The sequence below is a fragment of the Pelodiscus sinensis genome, chromosome 4 (assembly GCF_052426305.1).
Source record: "Pelodiscus sinensis isolate ZL-2025 chromosome 4, ASM5242630v1, whole genome shotgun sequence".
NCBI classification, from domain to species: Eukaryota; Metazoa; Chordata; order Testudines; family Trionychidae; genus Pelodiscus; species Pelodiscus sinensis.
Genome location: NC_143055.1, coordinates 120,418,273 through 120,439,242, shown reverse-complemented (window position 1 = coordinate 120,439,242; position 20,970 = coordinate 120,418,273).

The window sequence follows — 20,970 nt, the reverse complement described above, 5'->3', positions numbered from 1 at the left end:
AGCCCACTGTGGAGCGGCATGTCTGGAGGCTGGACACCAGTTCCAACTGGTGGAACCAACTGGTCATGGAGTGGTGGGACGACCAGCAGTGACTCCAAAACTTCTGCATGCGGAACGCCACCTTTTTGGCGCTAAGTGCCTGGTGCACCCCTGCCCTCCGATAACACAACACCCACCTGTGGCCCAACATCCCCCAGGAGAAGCGGGTCGTCATCGCCATATGGAAGCTCACCACCCCAGTTCAGCATGGGGGAAGTCTACTGTTGGGGCCTTCCTCATTGAGGTAAGACACGCTCAAGGGCTGCCTGCTGAGTCTGCGTGGTGCACACTAACGCTGCACATGGTTCCATATGCATGGATTGCAGTACGATGTCCAGCCTGAGCAGGCCGAGTGACGCTCGCACACACACACGCACACACCGTGCCCACCTCCTCTGCCCTGTGTGAGTGACAAACTGAGATTACTCACCTGAAGATCCCTCCCCGGCATCCATGCTCACAGGAACCGGCTCAAACGAGAGTGTGATGGTGGCCACATCATCCGCCTCCTCCTCCTCCTGTCCCTTGTCCTCCTCCTCTGCAGTGACCTCCGGCCAGGCAACAACAGGCGTGTCGAGCTGGAGTCCATGATGATGAGTAGGGAAACACCTGCCCCTATTTCCAGTTGCAGCTCCTGGTAATAGGGGCAGGTGTGGGGTCCCGGAGTGTGAGCTAAGCTCTCTTGTCCTCATGTATCCCTGGAGAAGCTCCTTTACCTTACTCCAGACCTGTTCCAAGGTCCAGGGTGGGTGTCCGCGCTCCACAGGGATTTGGCCATGCTCTCAAAGATATTGGCGTTACACTGCTTGGAGCAGAGATCCTGCAATGTCTCCCCCTTGCCCCACAGCTCGAGAAGGGACAGGATTTCCACTCAGGACCAGGAGGGTGCCCACCGCTTGGTCCCCCTGGGTGGGTTCTGGGACCCCTGGGGCTGCTTCCTGTGAGGACCAGGAAGACCTTGGGGGGCTTAAGGCTGGGTCATGGATGGCAATGCCTGTGGCAGGGAGAGCCACATGGTCAGGGTGCTGCTCTCCGTCCGACTTCCTGCCACAAGGCTTGTCCCAGGTGCCTGCAGCTTTAAGAGGAGCCAGGAGACAGGAACTGTAGAGTTGTGATTACTTTGGACGGAGTAGTCACCAGGGCACCTGTGTATTTCCTGGAGGCCTCTTCTTTCGAAAGAAACCCCTTTTCCCCATCCACGCACGCCTTTTTCCAAAAGAGCTCTTTCAGAAAACAAAATACAGGACTATGTAGCACTTTACAGACTAACAAGATGGTTTATTAGATGATGAGCTTTCGTGGGCCAGACCCACTTCCTCAGATCAAATAGTGGAAGAAAATAGTCACAGCCATATATACCAAAGGATACAATTTAAAAAAGTGAACACATATGAAAAGGACAAATCACATTTCAGAACAGAAGGGGGATGCAGGGGAGGGGTGGGGGGAAGGTGAATGCCAGTGAGTTAATGATATTAGAGGTGGGGAAGGGGAGATGTCTGTGAGTTAATAGTATTAGAGGTGATAATTGGGGAAGCTATCTTTGTAATGGGTAAGGTAGTTGGGGGTCTTTGTTCAGCCCCCTGCGGAGAGTGTCGAATTTTAGCATGAATGCCAGTTCAGAGGATTCCCTTTCAAGTGCAGATTTGAATGTCTTCTGAAGTAGGATGCAGGTGAGTAGGTCATTGAGACAGTGTCCTTTCTGGTTGAAATGGCAAGCAACTGTTTTTTATTTGTGATCCTGTCTAATGTCTGTTTTGTGGGCATTGATTCTTTGGCGAAGTGTCTGAGACATTTGTCCAATGTACATAGCAGACGGACACTTTTGGCACATGATAGCATAGATTATATTTCTGGAGGCACAGGAATATGTATTCTTGATCTTATAACTCACTTGGTTAGGCCCAATAATGGTGTCAGCAGAGTGAATATGTGGACAAAGCTGGCAACGGGGTTTGTTGCAAGGGAAAGTACCAGGGTTGGTATTAGTGTGGTATGTCCTGTGGTTGTTGGTAAGAATCATCTTGAGGTTAGGTGGTTGTCTATAGGAGACTATGGGTCTATCTCCCAGAGCTTCTTGGAGTTTAATGTCCTGTTCCAGTATAGGCTGTAATTTATTGATAATGTGTTGGACAGGTTTAAGTTGGGAGCTGTAGGTGATGACAAGTGGTGTTCTATTGTTGGTTTTCTTGGGTCTGTCTTGTAGTAGATGGTTTCTAGGTATTCGTTTGGCTCTTTCAAATTGCTTTTTTATTTCTCCGGGTGGGTAGTTGAGGTTTATAAATGCTTGGTAGAGATCCTGAAGTTTCTGGTCTCTGTCAGTGGGATTAGAAGGCATTTTTCCTCAGAGAAAGAGGATTACCAATGCTGGAAAATCCCCTCTGTTCTTTCCATTTTCTTTTGAAAGAATGCAATTGCAGTGTGGATGTAATTGAAGTTTTTTTCCAAAAAACTCTGTAGTGTAAACATACCCTGAGACACAGAAGATGACACACCCCAAGGACCTTACAGCCCAAATAAATCATTCATTCCCAATCATTCTGACCAATGGAGGCTTATTAAAAGTATTGATAAGACGTAATTGAGGTGTACGTTGGTAGTGGGTAAAAATTTAACAAATAAAACTTGCAGTGCTTGTAGTGATACATGAGCCATAATGGAATTCTTCTCTCTTTGATATAGCTGAGATTGCTCAGCAGCTCTAAGAGGAAGAAAATGCAGAAAAAACATATTTTTGGTCCAGAAAATCCATAAGCAGGTTTCTGAATGTATCCAGGGCACAGATTTGTTGAGTAATAAGATTTGCTATTAGAACCCTTCTGATCAAAGAAATTAGCTTCCATAAAAATTAAATATAAATCTTCAGCATTGATGACTGTAATTCATTATTACAAATATCTCCATTGACCAATCAAGTATGTATAATATTTGTCCACACTTAAAATTAGGTTTTAAGACTTGGCTAGATCCTTAATAAATAATAATATGATTAGAAGACTTAACAAGCTACAAGACACACAAATATAAGCTTACCAATAGTGGATTTAAGTATGAAAAAAAAATCCTTAAATTTCTGAAATCTTGAAAAGATTTCTCCTTTATCATGGAGAGAATGCTTGGTACAGTCTGTATTGTATATCCGGCTTCATGATTCAAAGGTGAGTTTCTTCAGTGTAAAGGCCTTTGTATGCTCTATCATCTATAAATTAATGTTCACATTGCTTTCTAGAGTCACTTTCAAATGAAAATGAACATGTTTACCACTGAGTTCTCATCTTCTTGTGGGTGTACATTGTTACATCTCTCAGAAACAATACAGATGTCTTGTTTCTGTCAGATGCTTAATAGTAATACTAATGTACTGCCAGACATGCCAGAGAAGAACACAGTTACTGGACTCGACAGGAAAATGGGCTGAGAGTTACACTTGAAGAATGAAGCCATTTTAGAGTGTGGGACTTCCAAATGAGCTAGATTATTGCCCCCAAGCACTTCCATTTTTGAAAGCGGCAATAATCAATTTCTCTTAAACTTGCTGCTCTGCTTTTCATGATATTAGATGCCTTTGACATAGATTAATGAACTACCAACCAAAAATATATGGCTTGTTATAAATCTGAACAGAGTCCTCAGTTTCTAATAGCCTAATACAATAGAAAAGAGAAGCATGTTAGAAGTCAAAATGATAAGAAAAAGAAAAAAATGTAATCCTAAGGTGCGTCTAGACTGGCAAGATTTTGCGCAAAAGCAATTGCTTTTGCGCAAAAACTTGCCAGCTGTCTACACTGGCCGCTTGAATTTGCGCAAGAGCACTGACTCTGTAACGTACAAAATCAGTGCATCTTGCGCAAATACTTTCACGATCCCGCTTGGGAAAAAACCCTCTTGCGCAAGAATACTTGCACAAGAGGGCCAGTGTAGACAGGGAAGAACTGTTTTGCGCAAAAAACTCTGATGGCTAAAGTGGCGATCAGGGCTTTCTTGAGCAAAATCACATCTAGACTGGCCATGGATGCTTTTGTGCAAAAGCAAATCTTTTGCACAAAAGCACTTGCAAATCTAGATGCGCTTTTGCAGAAATACTTTTAACGGAAAAACGTTTCCGTTAAAAGTATTTCCGCAAAATCATGCCAGTCTAGGTCTTGCTTACCTTGGTCTTGGTCCTCTCCCATGGTTCGGGAGACAAAGGAAGAGAGACAACCAAAATCCCACTGACTGTATATAAGAACATTTTAGCAAAATGTTGTCTTACTCCCCAGTTCAACTGCCTTAAAATTCATTAATGGTCAGAAAAATATAGGCCAAGTTCACACCAAGTTTAACTCTGTTACAGTTCATAGGAGCAGGTAAAGCACAAGGCTTCATAAAGTGAGACTGTTTTGGCATTTAACTTCAGACAGCATTTTAAAAACCTTGGCCATGTGAACACTGGCTGGAGCAGGTTCAAAATGCTGAAGACTGTATGATGCTTGCTTTGGTTCCAGGAAGCATTGTCAGCACCATTGGGTGCTGTTTGTATCATTCAGCTTCAAAGAATTCTCTTCTGGTATGGTGGGCTCCTTTGCAGCAATTGTACCAGCACTTTTTTCTGCTTCATTGTAAATATCCAAGAGAGCTTTTTATATGTGCCATGACATGCACCTCCCCATTAAAAGGAAACCATTTTACATTTCTTTTATTTGAGCATCACTTGCTAATGAACAAGACTTGCTGATATTAGTGGTCATGAAGCCATAGGACAGCCAGGAGGATCCCAAGAGTGACAGGTCCTCTGAACTCTAACTGATCCTTCCATTCCTCAACTCCCTGGAGTACCTCCTCAAATGATCCCCAACCCTCCCGCCCATTCATGCAGTAGTTCCAGAACACACAGACACAGATCCTTCCCAGTCATGGGCGGGGAGGGCGGGGTTCATCCCCACATTCTCTCAACTTTCCCCACATTTGAGATGGTCCCTATTTGACTTGATCTTGCAGCATCATTTACTCCTGGGTAAAGTGAGGTAAATCATTGCCACATCAGAAGTGAAGCATTTTACACCTACTTTGCCTGTATGTAAATCACTATGTAAGAAGCAGAGCAATGGAAAATCAACACAATGTGCAATGTGCAATGTACAATAAGGCCACGTTGAACCTCTCTGGTAGAGCCAAGGGCTGGCACCAACAAGCTCGATGGGGATTTTCCTTGCATAGAAGAATCTCTGGGTAGCATAGGGTCAGTTAAGCTGGCCCTCACATAAGATTGTATTGGGAACAGTGGGGGCACCAGGTACAGTGCAATGCTGCTAGCTACAATAATCTCCCTGGGTACGTCTAGACTACATGGCTCCGTCGACGGAGCCATGTAGATTAGTTTGTTCGGCAAAGGGAAATGAAGCTGCGATTTAAATAATTGCAGCTTCGTTTAAATTTAAATGGCTGCCGCACTGAGCCGACAAACAGCTGATCAGCTGTTTGTCGGCTCAGCACACTAGTCTGGACGCTCCCCTGTCGACATGAAAGCCCTTTATCGACCTCCCCGGTAAACCTCATCCTACGAGGCATAACGGGGAGGTCGATAAAGGGCTTTCAGGTCGGCGCGGGAGCGTCCAGACTAGCGCGCTGAGCTGACAAACAGCTGATCAGCTGTTAGTCGGCTCAGCGCGGCAGCCATTTAAATTTAAATGAAGCTGCGATTATTTAAATCGCGGCTTCATTTCCCTTTGCCGATCAGCCTAATCTACATGGCTCCATCGACAGAGCCATGTAGTTTAGACACACCCCCTTTGTAGAACACTAGGCCCTGGTCTACATAGGGAGCTATTTTGAAATAACTCCCCTTATTTCAAAATAACAAGCAGAGCATGCACACTACCAAGCCCATTATTTCAAAATAACGGGCTGGTTATTTCATAATAATAACTCTTGCTTTTCATGGGGAATAATACTTATTTCAAAATTATTAGTTCAAAATTGTTAGTGTGGACCCTCAGCTCCTGCTATTTCAAAATAATTGACCTCCAGAGGCCTCTCACAGCTGCACTTGTGGCCACTCTGGCCACACCCCAATGCTCCCCTCCTCTCTATATTTTAATTTTTTACCCATTATTAGTTTTAGTAATGAAGTATGTCTTTTTAGTGGGTGCTCAGTCAACTCAATGCTATTTTAAATGTTTGTACTGCATAGTTCTGATTGATTGCTGTTGAACTCACTTAAATCCAACCAATTTTATCAGGCGTCCCATATTTGGCATAGAGAAATATTGTCACCCTACCGTTGATGTGCTCTCCTGATGGCACTGGTGTCCAGCTGCTCATATGCCCTGGCCAGCCATTCAGCCTCAGCCCCACACCCTGGCAGCTCCTGCTTGTTCTCAAAAAGGTTGGGGAGCACACAACATGCCGCCACCACATAGGGGATGTTGTGGTCACTGCGGTCCAGGTGGGTGAGGAGACTCCTGAATCTCCCCTTTGGGTGGCCGAAGGCACATTCTACCACCATGTGGCACCTGCTGAGCCTGGCATTGATCCTCTCCTTGGTGGGGTCCAGGTTGCCCATGTAGGACTTAATAAGCCAGAGGAGCAACGAGTAGGCTGCATCACCCAGGATGCACACGGGCATGTCCATGTCCCTGACCCTGATGGTGCAGTCGGAGAAAAAGTGCCGACATGCATCTTCTGGAACAGGCTTGAGTTCCGGAACATGTGGACATCGTGCGCCTTCCCCAACCAGCTGACATTAATATCTGTAAACCATCCCCTGTGGTCCACCAGAGCCTACAGCACCATTTCTGTTGATGTAGTCCGAGGCATGGTGATCTGGGGTCAGGATGGGGATGTATATGCTTTCTACGGCCCCTGCTATTGAGGAAGCCCATGCCAGCAAAGCCATCCACAATGGGGTCAACGTTCCCCAGAGTGCCGACCCTCCGCAGCAGCACGGTGTTGATAGCCTTGACGACCTGCAGGAGGACAGCCCCGTCCGTGGATTTCCCCATGCCAAACTGGTTCCCAACAGAGCAGAAGCAGTCCGGCACAGTGAGCATCCATAGGCAATGGCAACGTGTTTCTGCAGGAGGATGGCAGGTCTCATGCAGGTGTCCTGTCACCTATGGGGAAGAGTGAGCCACTCGCAGAGCTCCAGGAAGGTGGTCTCCCACATGCAGAAGTTCTGGGGCCACTGCTGGTCATCCCATCGCTGCAGGACGATGCGGTCCCATCTATCAGAACTGGTCTCCCACCGCCAGAAGCAGTGTTCAACGGTGTTCAGGGGACTGAGGATCATTTGCTGCAGCAGGAGTGCCAGGACCTGGGTGAAGGGGTCCTGCAGTTCGGGCTGGTTGTTGTTGGCACCTGAATGAAGTGTGCTATGAGGCACAGCATGAGGCCTGTGAGCATGGCACAGCTTTGCAGCAGCTCTGGCTCCATGTTGGAAGTGCTGTGGCATCTGGAAGGGCAACCAGAGCACACAGCGTGAGTTTGTTGTTCCGCAAGGGGGTAGGCAGTGGAGGAGTCGTGTGTGAGACATGGCTGTAGAGAGGAGCCCCTGTAAGCATGTATCTCAGCTAGCCTCAGCAAGCAGCCACAGGAAGCGTCTGCCCTCCTTGTGCCCTCCCCAGAGTGCTTCTGGGGACTTTAAATCTGATACAGACTCCAGTTAGTGTGGACACGCTATTTAGAAATAATTCTGAACTATTTTGATGGTGCCTTGTAGTGTGGATGCTCTAGTTCAAAATTATTAGTTTAGGAGTTATTATTTTGAAATAAGACAGAGAGAGATTTGGCTAAAATTGTCTCAGGCCCTACAGGGTTTGTTTGACATCGGTAGGAGTTTGGCCTGAATGAGGACTTAAATATTTGGCCCTGAAAAGATGGATTAAAGGGCTTAACTTTGAAAAACATACCATGGTTAGGCTCTTACAAAGAAAGCTGTTGTCTCAGTATGTGTACTCTGACCTCTGCATTAGCTTTCCATCTGTTGCCAACAACAAGGGTTGTAAGAGAATGCACTTGCGTTCCATAGCAGCAGGTAACAGTAGGAAAATAGCCTGAGATAAGGAAGAAAGGAGCAAATTTACAATTAAAAACTCAATTTTGCAACAGCTGTTCTCCTTTCCCCAGCATCCTAGGAGTAAGAGAAACAGTGGGGTTTTCCTCTGACAGTTACTAACCTTACCAAATGTCCTCAGCATCAGAGCATTTACAGAAGCCGTTCTTTTTTATGTAGATGACATCTTTAACAATTAGAAAACCTTAAGAGCAGGTAGAGCTTTTACTTTCTAAATATCAGTGCAATTTTCTCTGAGGCATGTATTATGGTGAAAAATATCCCCTCCCCCAACCCCTAACCACCAACACATACTTCTCATTTAATTGTTAGTAGGAAAGGAACTGCCTGCTTGCCAAGGTTATGTGGCTTTTAGGCAGTTTTATCCCCATGATTCATACAAAAACATTTAATTTAAAGAACTAACACATTAACTCCAATTGCCCAAGAGAATAATGAATAATATTGTATATTCATTTGCTAAACAACAGGAATTTTTTTTACAGATTTTTTTAATTGAAACCATTTATCATCTTGAATGTGAAATATAGTCATTGGACAGCTACACCTCAGAAGGGACAGATAGCTCAGGAGATTAGTAATAGTCTATAAAGCCTTTTGCCTTTAGGTCACCAGTTCCAAATCTGCCCGGGTCATTATTGATCAGGAGTCATCATTACCATCTGATAGCTGTTTGGTAACCTATATAAAAGTGACCTTTTTGGATTAGCCCAGTTCTTTGTGGAGCATTATATCCATATCACAAAAACCACTGACATATTTAGCATCCTTCATGATAATGTCTAAGCAGACAGACATGGAACTCGTATTTTTACTCTACACCAGAATTGAGGAATATTTGTCCATCACATAAGAACTTGCTGAAAAATGAGAAAACAAATAATCTCAAGAAATATTTTGAAATGTCAAAGTTGTTTCTGTTTTGCAGGGTTTGAAATAGACCCATTTTCTACTTTGGACACATAATTCCCCACATTTTATAGTAATATTTTAATTAAACTTTCTAAAACTATTAAATATTTACCAAAACAATGTACTTCCTTACTGAAAACTGGGCCCGGTGAAACTGAGAAAAACAACCATAAATACATCATTCATGTTAATTTTCTCTCAGGCTATGTCTAGACTGCAGGCTTCTTTCGAAAGAGGCTCTTTCGAAAGCATCTTTCGAAAGAGCCTCTTTCGAAAGATCGCGTCTAGACTGCAGGCGGATCTTTTGAAAGAGAAATCCGCTTTTTCGAAAGAGAGCACCCAGCGAGTCTGGATGCTCTCTTTCGAAGACGGCCTATTTACATTGAAGAACGCCTTCTTTCGAAAGAGGAACTTTCGAAAGAAGGCGTTCTTCCTCGTAAATTGAGGTTTACCGCCATCGAAAGAAAAGCCGCGTTCTTTCGAAATAATTTTGAAAGAACGCGGCTTGAGTCTGGACGCAGGGGAAGTTTTTTCGGGAAAAGGCTACTTTTCCCGAAAAAACCCCTGAGTCTGGACACGGCCTCAGTGATTTCCACAAGGCACAGATTGCTCCCCTTGCATGTTCAACACACTGGAGAGTGAGTGTGTTGAACCTGGCCTTCGCTGTGACTGATGGGCAGAGGAGACAAGCATCTGTTACTGTCTCAGCTAGAAGGCGTTAGCAGAAATGTGTAGTAAGTCATGTGCTTAACTGGGGAGATCCCAGATTCAGTCTCAACATGTTGGCGAAGATGGTGGCTGTCACATAAGTCCAGGGGATATCCTTCCATTGAGAAGAGTGGATTCAGCTACCTCTGTGAGTAGCATAGTGAGAGGACATGGGAGAGGGCAGTTGCCCCCGGGTGCCACGCTTTAGCTGCCGGGCCACTTGCTCCCTGCAGACAAGCCGCCGAGTCAGGGCCGGCCGCTGGGAGCGGACACTTCCAAGGCCTGCCCAAGAGCCCCACGTCCTTGGCTCAAAAGCCACTGCCATCCCCACTGCACAGCTCGGCACAGTTTTGCCTTTGTCCCCCCAGGCACATAACGGACCTCTGTTGCACCTCACTACACAACTGACCTCTGTGGCACCATTCTTCTCTTCCAGACCCTAGAGAAGGCATTTTTGAATGAGAGGTTCTAGAGAGGGGAGGACCTGCATGAGCTACCCCTTCAGAAGTTTGTTTAGAGAAATTCAACTTGTAGCTGAATTATCATTTCTGCTAAGCACATGTTCCTCAGTCTTTCATGAGAATGACTGCAGCCGTAGCTGTAAAGCAGATGAGCTGATGAGCAGATGAGCTGCCACGAGGGAACAAAGTTGGGACTCTATGTAGAGAGCTCTGGTATCCCCCCAGATTTGGAGGTAGACTCTGTGGCCTTTTGTAGGGTAAGTTATCAACCAATCCCACATGTCTATGCAGTTTAGAGGGAACACTGGTGGTGCATAAAGCAGAACAGATCCCCAGAGCTGTATTGGCTCTGTTCTACTAGGCAAAAGCTGTCTCTGCCGATGAGGCCTAGAGTATGTGCTGTCCCTTTTCTGACTAATTTCCTACCAGAATGAGTCTTTAAGGCTCTATCACTTCTCTCCTAAGCTAAATTATCCCCAGCGTAAGTCCCACATAAGTCCTCCATATGGAGCTTATGAGGTACAAGGGGTACTGTAGTGAATTTTGCTGGAACAGTAGAGCTTTGGCACATCTTGCAGTGTTCTTAAAGCAATCACAGCTAGGGTTGCCAGGTGTCCGGTATTCTACTGGACAGTCTGGTATTTGCGCTTTGTCCAGTAAAAAAAATCAGAGACTACCAGACATGTGCAATGTCTGGTATTCTCTGATTTTTCCGGCTGCGCACCGGACGGAAGCCTGGCGTGGGCGGGGGGAGCAGCTGGAAGGTGGGGCCATGATCGGCACTGGGAGCCTGTGATTGCACAGAAGCCTGGTGATGGCGGAGGGAGTGGCTGGGAGTCCCAGCTGGTAGGCGGGGCCGCGATCGCCACTCTGGGTGCTTCAGAAGCCTAGCTGGGCTGGGGGGAGTAGCTGGGAGTCCCAAGGCTTCTGCAGAATCACAGGCTCCCAGCGCCAATCGTGGCCCCACGTGCCTTTTATTATCCCGCGTTGTTTTGCTCGACCAAAAAATACCAGATGGAGAACATCTGGCAACCTTAATCACAACCTGTGTTGTTGGATTCTTTTTTGTCAAGAATATTTGCTGTAAAATGTCCCGGGATATGGCAGCGTGTGCCAAGGTTCCAATGCATCGCAAGCTAATGAGAATATAAGCACAATCATATCACATGCTCAAAGGTGGAAATTCAACACACTGGCCCTGTGCACCATTTAAGTTCTATGCAACATGATGAAGCACTTTATTGTATTAAAGCTCTACAGGTGATGCACAGTCAATGACTAGCAAATATACATTAACCTGTAAGTCTTTTACACAACAGTTTAAACACAATCAATGAGCTATTGTGATGCTTCCTGTCAATGCATATTATTAGTGACCCCTTAATCTTTGCAATAACTGATTCTGCCAGGCATGAGTATTTTACCTACTGACACAGTACTGGTTAAGGTATTAGAATATTTTAGCAGGTTTATTTTAGTATTTGACCTGACTCCCTGCCATATTCCAGGTATAATTTACGAATAATTGCCAAGTGCTTTGAGGCCTATGTGACGGCGCGTTGGGGTCCCCCGTCTCCTGCACCCCGAAATGGCACGAACAGACTCCACCAGCCAGTAGAATGGAAGTAGTTTATTGTTTCTCCAGGATATAGCACAGCACAGATGTAATCTGGTTACAGGAACTGGGGCTAAGAGGCCTCAGTGCCCCCCTTGAGATGGGGGAGTCCCAGCCCCCTCCCCAGCTCCTTCTCCCCTGCTTTCCAGACAGGAACTAACCCACTCTCCTCCAGCCCTGCCCCCAGCCAGGGCAGCATTCACCTTCCTTTGTTTCTCCCCATGGGGGGTGGCTGGTCAGACCGGTTTGGAGCCACCTTTGCATAATGACTCCCCCCTTCCCTGCTGGGTCTTGCTACAGACAGCAAAGGTTGCCACAGCCCTAGCAAGTTACCCCCACTACGTCACAGCCTATATAAATGCAAATTATTGGCATCTCAAAACCCAGAATCACTTGTTCTAGACACTATCCAAACATATATTGAAAGAAAGGACCTGCCTTGAAGAGCTGACAGTCTAAATGGGTAGAGCAAACAAAGGCTGGGCTGGTAAACAGGGAGATTAAGTGACTTGCTCATGTCACTCAGAAGCCCAGCGACTGAACCCAGGTTTTCTGATTTCCATTCCTGCACTCCACCCACATGCCTGCCCAGATTCAGGCCTCTGAGAATACTAATTAATCAGCTACATGGAGCTCACTCTGTCCTAGAGGACTCTCTGGGTGGTGGAGTACTGTTACCCCCAAATTAGACAAAATAGGTGGCATAAAACCACTTTTGTCTCATCTCCAATTCAGCTACACAGAGAGATACTGCAGTGTTAACGAACTACCCCTATAGTTATTTATTATTACCCTCACTTCTACAGTAAAAACACTCTAAAATTTAAAAGTAACATAGATAATGATACAATTAGAAACATGCTCTTGTGAATGTCATGGATTTTTCATAGAAAGGGGGAAAAGACTGATGTTTTAGCATCCTTTAATCAGATAGGCAAAATTAACAAGCAGCACAAAATAATAGTCCTTTTACAAGAGAATAATTCCCAATGAAGCTTGTGTACACACTTCAGTGCCATGGCCAGAGTTGTAACTACATTAGAAGAGCCTTAGACTTCAGTTAATTGGACATCTACTGCAATGCTTCAACTATGGATAAAAAGCCAGTTGAGGGAGTATTATTAAAATGAAAACCATTCAAACACTGCATGTTAAACCCTGCCTCTGAAAACACACAGATGTTCTTGAGGCAGAAACAAGGGAAGGAGGGAAACGTATTTCTCGTGACAGGATTTAAATGGAAACACTAAGGGTTTTATGAAGGTGGATAAATTTGCCTTTCTGTGAGTGTTCAGACAAGTGTACAAACCAGTTAAAGGCCAACAAAGAAACAATACTACAGATCTGTACAGTAATGTTGAGGAAGTGAGACAATTACATTCTGTGGTAAAGACTTCCCTTATGACTTTAGATTCACTTTTGGTTCTTCCTTGCACAGAAATATGTTAACTTAGAACATTAAAGGCTCAGAAATGAGGACATGATCTGTACCAGACCATATGAGGATTTCTGAAGCAAGATGGTAGAAAAAATAAAATTCTTTAAGTATAAAAAAATTCAGAAAAGGAGAAAGTGAGAGTAAGAGTTTAATAGGACAAAGCATAAAAATTAAACTGGCACCATTTTTGACAATGAGATGCTATTTTTAGCCAAGCACAGATGCTTCAGGGGGAAAAGGAATTGATTGTAAATAAAAATCAAAGCATGAACATCAGAGAAGATATGAGAAATTATGTTTTCATGGATAAAAAAGAAACGTAAAGAAAAGCTTACGAGGCAAAGTTATTAAAGCAAAGATCATTCATGAAACAATTACAGCTAGTTGCTACGCTGCAGGATATACTGAGATATGGAAGGTAAAACTAAGCTTTGATGACCAAATGGCCTTTTCCCTTAAAATACCTTGTGCTTTTATCTACTGGGTGGCTTCATTTGCATTTCTCATTTGCTTCCCATCAGGTTTCCTGTAGAGATCAATATAAACACTATATGTCACAAGGGAAAGCACTGAATTTTATCTTCTTGGTGATTTCTTTGCATGTTTGTGAAGCCTGCAATAAAAGGGTGATAGGAGAAATTTGCAGAAAATTCTTTGTTGCTTGACTTGTGGATTCCTAAAACAACTAGGTCCTGATCTTTCAGTGCAGACATGCTGTTCTTTGTTGAGAAACAATGCAAAAGGGTAAAGGAGGATTATGGTCTGATCTCCATTTGCCCCGAGTTATCCTCTTTAACTCACAGTTATTGCCTTTAAGGAGCTGATGGGTCAATTGGGGATCCCTAGATGTCAGCAGCTCTCTAGCCGTCAGGTTGGGCCCCAACCCATCCCTGAAAGAGTAGCATATAACCAATCATTAATCTCAGGATTCCTCCACCCCGCATATATTCTTCTGAATATGTGCACTTCCCTTAATTATGAGCTAATTTTTTTTCTAAATCTTACTAAATTAGTTTTCTCAGTAATATCTTGAGGTTAGAATTATTGCTAAGAATAAGTGCTGTCCCGAATAGGGGCATACATGAATAGTAACAGTAGTACACTAGCAAGGAGAAAATGTGTAAGGAAGGGAAGTCAGCCCTCATTCTACAAGACATCAGCCTAATTGTCTGAGATTAGGAAAAAAATTCTCCTTTTATCATTATCCAGTATGGCTCTCTCTGTATTGATATAGTTAATTTTAGTCTTAATTTTGACCTCTTTTCTTTGATATCAACAATGTTCTTCGAAAGTTTTTTTTACCTTAAACTAATAGATATGTGTTTGAAGTTAACTCCAGATTATCAATATTTTTGTCTGGAATCTAATCGCATGTGGCATCTTTTGTAGAATCTTGTAACTTTCTTAAGGGGTTATGTTTTAAACAAGAGTTGCAACTGCCTTAAAATCCTTGCTATTGGCAAAGAAAATTATACCTAAAAAGATGTTACCCTTTAATAAAATTGATACAGTTCTTCCATGTGAAATAGTTTATACCTCACTGCTCCTTCCTGCTGATGAGTATTATATGAGCTACAGCTATGCTGATAAGGATCTGAGCAACTGTGATGTCTCAGATTTACTCACTTTTAAAAAACGTTTTGCAACATTTGGTAAAGGTGGGGTGGTATAATTGGTTTAATGCACCATAAACCAACCAAAGTCTGAGAAACATCATCTATTAGAGATTCAAAATTAAGCTTGTAGCTTTGATATTGCAAAGCACTGAGCATTCTGGCTCTAATCCATCAAAGTACTTAAGCACATGCTTAAATTTAAGTACGTATCATCCTACTGACCTCAGTAAGACTACTCACATCCTTAAGTGTCTTGTTGGATTTGGGCCAGAAGGTTCAATGCTTGGCAAGATAGTGCCATAGGAGAGACATTTTAGAATATCCAGTGTTATAATGTTGATATTTCTTGACATAATCAAAACTCCTGAGATTTTCCTTAATGCTTTAGAACATGTATATGGACAAAGTCTGAAGAAGAGTTTGTTCATTCCAACTACCTATCCACAGACCAACCAATTATAAAACCTAACCTTACATCCTCATTCATACAAAACACCCATATGAACTCTGCTCTCGTTTAGGGTTTGGTCCACACCACCAGTTAAAATCAAGTCTTTACTTTGATTCCAGTGGGCTTTGAATAAGACCTGAGTGCATCTACTCAAGTTAGTAAAGTTACTCAACATTTATTTGGTGTAACATAGAGCACAAGCTATCTATTGTCATGACAGTTTTACCTGAATAAGAACAGAGTTAGGCTTCAAAACTAAAAAAGGCACATTCACAGCATTGCCCTCCTCTCCACAAGGAAACAGCATTAAGTCTGCCATTTTCAGCTTAAAAGAGGTCATATGCTGAGGTTCTAATAAACAGACATATTTGCCTAAGGTCCATGAAGATTTGAAGCATGCTTCCTACTGCTAAATCAAGTATATGTAGTATTTCTGTCATTAAGTAGTTAAGGGTTATTTTTCCATGGTCACTAAAGCAGAGATGCAGAGAGACAGGCAGGGGAAAAGGAAGATCGCCTACTGGAATTAGTTCTTTTTCTGTATTACTAGAGCAATATACAAATAAATCATTTATGAATATAAATCTGGTTAGGTCAGAAAAATCAGACCACACACTCTTCTAATCAAAGTCAGTTTAACACTAATTTAAAAATTAACCAGTTGTATGGGTTTTTTTATGGATTATGGAGCGCAAGGGAGAGACAAATGTATTCCTCAAAATAGCTCAACAAAAACATTTCTTCAGGATCCCCTGGGGCAATAAGTTTTCCAAGCAGGGAATAAGCAGTGGTACCAATGAGACTCAGAAGGGCTGGAAATTGTTTCTCAGGATACAGTTCACTGACTGCTGAGAGTTGCTGCATATGTTCCACATACTGAGATTCCCATTAAAACCTCAACTCTCCAAGTAGGCAATGTTATTGTGGTATTCATCCCCCCCCCCACCCTCCATTTAGTACAGAGGATGCCACAAATACAACTTGTAAAGGTAATTGGCAAGATTTTGGGCACCAATAAGGAATTCATACTATATCAGGAGGGGACTGCAAAGGTGGCTTTCAACCATTTTTGTGCTCCCCTATTCCTAGAACTTTTATACATCTGTCAGTTCTCAAATGCAATTTCCGGCTTCTCACAGCACCACAGTGCATATTAGAGGGGTCTGAACTGTAGAGTAATCTAATATGTTGAGCTCCAAATGCCCCATGGAGACCCTGCTGGTATGAATGAAAACGTGCACATAGCTTATAGTTCTCACCAGAAGGGTCTATGTGGGGCAGTTAGAGTGCCGGACATTAGAGAGCTCTACAGTTCATACCTCTCTAGTTTGCACTACCGTGCTGTGTAGATAAGCCCCGCAATTATCTTGATGGCTGGCTGCTCTAATTCATGCTAATTACATATATTAACCAGGAGTTGCTGGGGTGCCAGGATAACATGCTTCTTTCCCTATCCCAAGCTGTATCATCTACCCCACCCATGGAGAGAGGGGAGTAGTAGATCCTCCTACAGGCAGGCAAACTTCACAGAGCTGCTTTGGGTTGTTGGAGTGGTAGAAAGAAGCCCTAGGATGGCTGAGGATCAAAGCCAGTGATGGGAGCGGGGCTTCTGTGTCACCTTGCATGCAAAGATAATGCACATTTTACCCCCAAGACATTTAAAACAAAATATTAATGTTGTATATTATTGTCTTACCTCCTCTCTAATGAAGGATGGAGAATATAAAATGAGAGTCTGTAATAAATAAGTGCCACTGGGAATGGCAAAATCCTGACCAAGAGCTGGAAAACTCAGTGCCTCCAGTTAGGCACAAAATCTTATTTAAGGACCTAACAAAGAAACTTTGTTATCAAAATGACTGAGCAAGAGAGAGAAGAGCTATCATATACTGGGCGTATTCTATGCCTGTAAATCAAGGAGACATTACAGAAAGTACATAGTCTCTGTCTGGAGGAAACACTGAAAAAGTCGTGTGTGAAGTCATCTTAACGCCTCAAAAGATGAGGATTCAACATGTTTGAAAATCAGGCCACTAATTAAGGCTTTGACTGGAGAGTTTCAATTGCTCAACTTCCACTGACTATCAGTGGAATTTGTGTGCTTAAGTACCTTGAAAATCTTTCATCTGAGTGCTAGCCTTCCGCAATCGCTCCTAAAACCTCGATTCCCACTGCTCAGACAAAAAGAGAAGCCATAAACTAGAAATTCATCTTACGAGAGTATCTGAGCTCCTTTGTCACACTCCATCCCTGTTACCTGATACACGTATATTTATGTATTCACTGGTACAACACACTCAGACAACCTTTACATTGCACAAGAGGAGAATGAAGATAAAAAGGCTGAAACAGATATACATACTGGACTCAGATATGTGCATACTTTAGAAAAGACTGCCCATTGGTGAGCGAGAGTTCAGAAAAGAAACAGAGATAAGAGACCTAGAGACCAGTTATTCTTACCAACTTAGATGACCTAAAAGCACACCATCACTGTAGTGATTGTTAAGAACAAATTTTATTATTCTAAGAAAGATAACTTGCCTCAGACAAGGTCCTACTAGGCTTGGCATCTCCACTTTTCACTCCAGTTTTGATCTGTAAACACACAATATGAGGGAACCAATAAGCTTTAGTTTCACTTGTAGTAAGGAAAATAATTTTGTTTCAGAGGTGTCTTTGAAGGCATTTTTAACCAATGATAAAAGATGCAATGTAGTCAGTTAAACTGTATTTCTATTTTATATGGGAAACAATCTAATTACAGGCAGTCCCCGACTTACGCGGATCCGACCTATGTCGGATCCGCACTTACGAACGGGGCTTTTCTCGCCCCGGGGCGAGAAAAGCTTCTCCCGGTCTCCCTGGTCTGCTGGAGGGGTCCAGCAAAGCCGCTAGACCCCCCCCCCCCAGCAGACCAGGGACACCCGAGCAAAGCCACCCAGGCGGCGGGAGTCCCGCTGCCTGGGCGGCTTTGCTCGTTTGCCCCGGAGCAAAGCCGCCCAGGCAGTGGGACTCCTGCCACCTGGGCGGCTTTGCTCCTGTCCCCCTGGTCTGCTGGGGGGGTCCATCAAAGCCGCTGGACCCCCCCACAGCAGACCAGGGACACCCGAGCAAAGCCGCTGCCTGGGTGGCTTTGCTCCCGGGCAAACGAGCAAAGCCGCCCAGACGGCGGCTTTGCTCTGGTGTCCCTGGTCTGCTGGGGGGGTCCAGCGGCTTTGCTGGACCCTCCCAGGAGACCAGGGGGACAGGAGCAAAGCCGCGGCGCACACCTGCAGCGGGACAGCCCAAGCGCGCCTGGGCTGTCCCGCTGCGGGCATGCTCCGCGGCTTTGCTCTCCATCTCCCTGGTCTGCAGGGAGACGGTGAGCAAAGCCTTGGAGCACGCCCGCAGCGAGACAGCCCGGGCGCTCTTGGAGCAGACCCCCCCAGCAGACCAGGCTTTTCTTGCCTACCCCTGGGGTAGAGCAGCTGGGGGCTGCCGGGTTGGTCCCGCAGCGCTGCTCCGGACCAACCCGGCAGCACCCCAGCTGCTCTGCCCCTGGCGTCCTGATTCAGCCGCTGCTGGTCAGTTTCAGCAGCGGCTGAATCAGGACGCCTGGGGCAGAGTAGCTGGGGTGCTGTTGGGTTGCTCCAGTAGCGCCGAGGAGCCGCACTACTGGAGCAACCCAGCAGCACCCCAGCTGCTCTGCCCCAGGCGTCCCCAAGTCAGCCACTGCTGAAACTGACCAGCAGCTGACTACAGGAAGTCCGAGGCAGAGTTGCTCTGCCCCAGGCTTCCTGGAATCAGCCGCTGATCAGTTTCAGCAGCAGCTGACTTGGGGACGCCTGGGTTTCTTAAGTTGAATCTGTATATAAGTCAGAACTGGCATCCAGATTCAGCCACGGTTGAAACTGATCAGTTTCAGCAGCGACTGACGCCAGTTCCGACTTACATACAGATTCAACTTAAGAACAAACCTACAGTCCCTATCTTGTACGTAACCCGGGGACTGCCTGTACCTATGTTTTCAAGAAATCTCTTGTTCTAAATTCTTGTGTCAGGTTGGTGCGAGTGGATACTATATGCTTTTGTTCCTTTGAAATACAGTCAGCTATTTGAAATGTCAGACTGTTATATGAACCAGCATTTCTTGCTTGTTTAATTATCCAAATCCCCTTATACTGCACTTAGATTCTTAAAAATATAAACAGGTGTGTGGAAAACCTCATCTTTTAAGAAACTGTCCTGTACCAAATTCTAGCTGCCTTCTTCTCTTGGATAGACTACAGGCAGTGATATCACAGGGTATGTCTACACTACCCCGCTAGTTCGAACTAGCGGGGTAATGTAGGTATACTGCAATTGCAAATGAAGCCCGGGATTTGAATATCCTGGGCTTCATTTGCATAAGCTGGGCGCCGCCATTTTTAAACCCGGCTGGTTCGAACCCCGTGCCGCGCGGCTACACGCGGCACGAACTAGGTAGTTCGAACTAGGCTTCCTAGTTCGAACTAGGAAGCCTAGTTCGAACTACCTAGTTCGTGCCGCGTGTCGCCGCGCGGCACGGGGTTCGAACCAGCCGGTATTTAAAAATGGTGGCGCCCGGCTTATGCAAATGAAGCCCGGGAAATTCAAATCCCGGGCTTCATTTGCAATTGCGGTATGCCTACATTACCCTCCTATTTCAAAATAGGAGGGTAGTGTAGACATATCCTAAGTCTTATGTTAACATTAGCCCATTCTAATATTTGACCAGGGCTACTCAACTTTGTAAGCCCCGGGGGGCCACAATGATACTCACAGCACATGCTGAGGGCTGCAACTTATGTGTGGTTGCATATACATGCAAATATATGCAAATAGGTTATTTCACACTGATGGGCATGAATACAAAGATTAAACCTTAAGCCATACCAACAGTGCAGCACCAGACCCAAACGTGGCCAGCGTGAGCCAGTTGGCATGTCTGAAGCTCTCCCCACAAAGCTAAGCAGCCAGCACTTCCCACAATGCCCCAGGGCTCCCAACACCTCCTCCCTGTGGGCTAGAAATACCAATGCCCTGTACCCATCTGTTCTAGCCAGCCCATCTGCTTGTGTCTTTCAGTGGTCACCTCACCTGGGAGATGCCGCGCCATTGTGGAGTGTATTCCCAGGGAAGGCCATGTTCAAAGGATCTCACCCGCGGGCCATGTGTTGAGTTGCCCTGCATTAGACTATGCAGAGACTCGGTCTGTTTCTACCAATAAAGAGGGATGCTAGGGTATAGAAGCAAATTATACTGAAGTTTGACTTCTGAATGGACTGCTTGATGCTTCTTGCTTTTTAGTGTGGATTCCACAAAATAGATAAAATAGTTTTCTACTGAACATGGTTCGCCTGACCACAGAGAACCAGCGGAAGGTCTCTGCAACACTCAAGTCCATGAAAGAGTAGTGCTGAGAATGGCTGTTGGTCCCCTTGACAGGTTCAGTGAAGCTGGGAATAGGACCAGCGAAATAGTGAGAGGGCCAGAAGCCTCAGGCGAGCTTCCTGAACTGATGCTCCCATTACGCAGAACTGCTGTTTGTCTAGTGCCCTACTGCTGAAAAGACAGAGAAAAGGGTGGACAGCAGCAGAGAGGACCTAACAGGCAGGGATAGAGAGATTGCCAGACTCCAAGAAAATGCATGATGTATTTCATTCAAACTTGAGAGGCT